Source organism: Podarcis tiliguerta (genome assembly GCF_965153285.1).
Source record: "Podarcis tiliguerta genome assembly, chromosome: 2".
Classification (NCBI taxonomy): Eukaryota; Metazoa; Chordata; class Lepidosauria; order Squamata; family Lacertidae; genus Podarcis; species Podarcis tiliguerta.
The window spans coordinates 113,191,483-113,194,825 of NC_139535.1; the positions used below are offsets into that span (position 1 = coordinate 113,191,483).

The window sequence follows — 3,343 nt, forward strand, 5'->3', positions numbered from 1 at the left end:
CTACCTAGAATTGCTTTGCAAGATCAGATCAGGTCTCCCCACAATCCAGCAAACCAGGCTGGCGAGAAGACAACGGGCCTTCCTTCGCAGTTTGTCCCTAGCATCTACTATACAGAGGTAATAAGCTTTCTTATTAAAAGTTCTTCCAGTAACTAAGCTGTCAAGTGAAGACTTGTATGTGTGACGGCAGGCTGCCTCTCCTCCAAGCAATGTGATTTAATGAAGGAAGTTGACTGATTTGCCTGCAAGGCAACTGCAGGCTGGAGAGGCTCTGTGAAGTTCTCTTTCAAGAGGTGGCTGCTGCTTACCAGAAATGGAAACTGCTTCTGACAAGGTTCTCATTTGAGAGTAGTAGGCAGTTTATTTGAGATAAGATTGCCTCTTGCACCCAGGGCTGAAATATAGAGTTGGAAGAGACCACAAGGGCCATCGAGTCCAACCCCCTGCCAAGCAGGAAACACCATCAGAGCACTCCTGACATATGGTTGTCAAGCCTCTGCTTAAAGACCTCCAAAGAAGGAGACTCCACCACACTCCTTGGCAGCAAATTCCACTGTCAAACAGCTCTTACTGTCAGGAAGTTCTTCCTAATGTTTAGGTGGAATCTTCTCTTTTGTAGTTTGGATCAATTGCTCCGTGTCCGCTTCTCTGGAGCAGCAGAAAACAACCTTTCTCCCTCCTCTATGTGACATCCTTTTATATATTTGAACATGGCTATCATATCACTCCTTAACCTCCTCTTCTCCAGGCTAAGCATGCCCAGCTCCCTTAGCCGTTCCTCATAAGGCATCGTTTCCAGGCCTTTGACTATTTTGGTTGCCCATGATTCTATCCTCCAAATCTGGCAACAAGGAAGCCCAAGAGTATATTTGCATCTACAATTCTCCAGTTATATGTTCATAATTGAGATATTCCAAAGGGATTTGGGGGAGAGATTGAAGATTTTCAATTGGCGAGCGCTGGCTCACTAGACGGGAGTGCAGAGGGTGATTTCCCAGGAAGGCGCTCTGGCAATCTTCAAAGGGACACCCACATATCCTGGCAGGAGTGGCCCAACTCAGACACTAGGCAAATTCTTACTCCCGTATTTGTTGTTGTTTAGTCGTGTTCGACTCTTCGTGACCCCATGGACCAGAGCACGCCAGGCACTCCTGTCTTCCACTGCCTCCCGCAGTTTGGTCAAACTCATGCTGGTAGCTTCGAGAACACTGTCCCACCATCTCGTTCTGTCGTCCCCTCAAGTCTTTCCCAACATCAGAGTCTTTTCCAGGGAGTCTTCTCATGAGGTGGCCAAATTATTGGAGCCTCAGCATCAAGATCTGTCCTTCCAGTGAGCACTCAGGGCTGATTTCCTTCAGAATGGATAGGTTTGATCTTCTTGCAGTCCATGGGACTCTCAAGAGTCTCCTCCAGCACCAGAATTCAAAAGCATCCATTCTTCGGCGATCAGCCTTCTTCATGGTCCAGCTCTCACTTCCATACATCACTACAGTGGTACCTCGGGTTAAGTACTTAATTTGTTCTGGAGGTCCGTTCTTAACCTGAAACTGTTCTTATCCCGAAGCACCACTTTAGCTAATGCCCCCCCCCGCCCCCGCTGCCGTGCCGCCGCATGATTTCTGTTTTCATCCTGAAGCAAAGTTCTTAACCCAAGGTACTATTTCTGGGTTAGTGGAGTCTGTAACCTGAAGCGTATGTAACTCGAGGTACCACTGTACTGGGAAAACCATAGCTTTAATTACACGGACCTTTGTCAGCAAGGTGATGTCTCTGCTTTTTAAGATGCTGTCTAGGTTTGTCATTGCTTTTCTCCCAAGAAGCAGGCATCTTTTAATTTCGTGGCTGCTGTCACCATCTGTAGTGATCATGGAGCCCAAGAAAGCACTTCTGTATACCCACAAACAAAGGCTTGCCAAATGTCCTGTTACATTATAAAATAGTTACCTGCACTGTTACTGTATGGGACGGAGCAGCTGCACTCTCAAGTGCCAAAAATCAGAGTTATTGGATTTTTGGAAGCAATTCCCCCCCTAAGAAGATGGCCATTCAAATCTGCTTTATACTGAATCATATAGCACTGAAACACTGAAGTATTGCTCTCCCAACCTCATTCCCACATCTGCTACTCAAAACTCTTAAGATACGAACTGAACTAGGCACCCTTCTGAATGCAAATTTTGGGCTCTTTCGCTGAGACCAAAATACAACATTCTCTATTATGGACAGGGTTGTGTTTTTGTTTTTTTAATAATAGTTAAAGGGAACTGTAATGTGCTACTTAAGATCAAGTGAGAGATTTTACCTTCTTGGGCTCCATGATCACTGCAGATGGTGACAGCAGCCACGAAATTATCAACAACCTCAGATATGCAGATGACACAACCTTGATGGCAGAAAGTGAGGAGGAATTAAAGAACCTTTTAATGAGGGTGAAAGAGGAGACCGCAAAATATAGTCTGAAGCTCAACTTCAAAAAAAACTATGATCATGGCCCCTGGTCCCATTACCTCCTGGCAAATAGAAGGGGAAGAAATGGAGGCAGTGAGAGATTTTACTTTTTTGGGCTCCATGATCACTGCAGATGGTGACAGCAGCCACAAAATTAAAAGACGCCTACTTCTTGGGAGGAAAGCAATGACAAACCTAGACAACATCTTAAAAAGCAGAGACATCACCTTGCCAACAAAGGTCCGTATAGTAAAAGTTATGGTTTTCCCAGTAGTGATGTATGGAAGTGAGAGCTGGACCATAAAGAAGGCTGATCGCCAAAGAATTGATGCTTTTGAATTATGGTGCTGGAGGAGACTCTTGAGAGTCCCATGGACTGTAAGAAGATCAAACCTATCCATTCTTAAGGAAATCAGTCCTGAGTGCTCACTGGAAGGACAGATCCTGAAGCTGAGGCTCTAATACTTTGGCCACCTCATGAGAAGAGAAGACTCCCTGGAAAAGACCCTGATGTTGGGAAAGATGGAGGGCACAAGGAGAAGGGGACGACAGAGGAGCTGGTTGGACAGTGTTCTCGAAGCTACCAGCATGAGTTTGACCAAACTGCGGGAGGCAGTGGAAGACAGGAGTGCCTGGCGTGCTCTGGTCCAGGGGGTCACGAAGAGTCGGACACGACTAAACGACAACAACTTAAAATCAGATTCTTGAAACCAACGTTTAAGATTCCCATTTCAAAAACCAAAGATTTTTCACCACCAGATTGAGTTGGTGGAAGATTCCGATTTCAGGACTTAGCAGAAATTGCCCCCACATATCAGTGGATCAGCACTCAAGCAACCCATTTCCAGACACACACACTTGTTCATTCATCATACTAATAAAAACACGATAGATC

At 45.5% G+C, this 3,343-nt stretch overlaps 1 long non-coding RNA gene across 1 annotated transcript in view; it reads right to left on the reverse strand.

Moving 5' to 3' along the window:
* The window catches only part of LOC310671749, a 180,354-nt gene that overhangs the window by 29,652 nt on the left and 147,359 nt on the right, over positions 1–3,343 (reverse strand). The window lies entirely within an intron of this gene.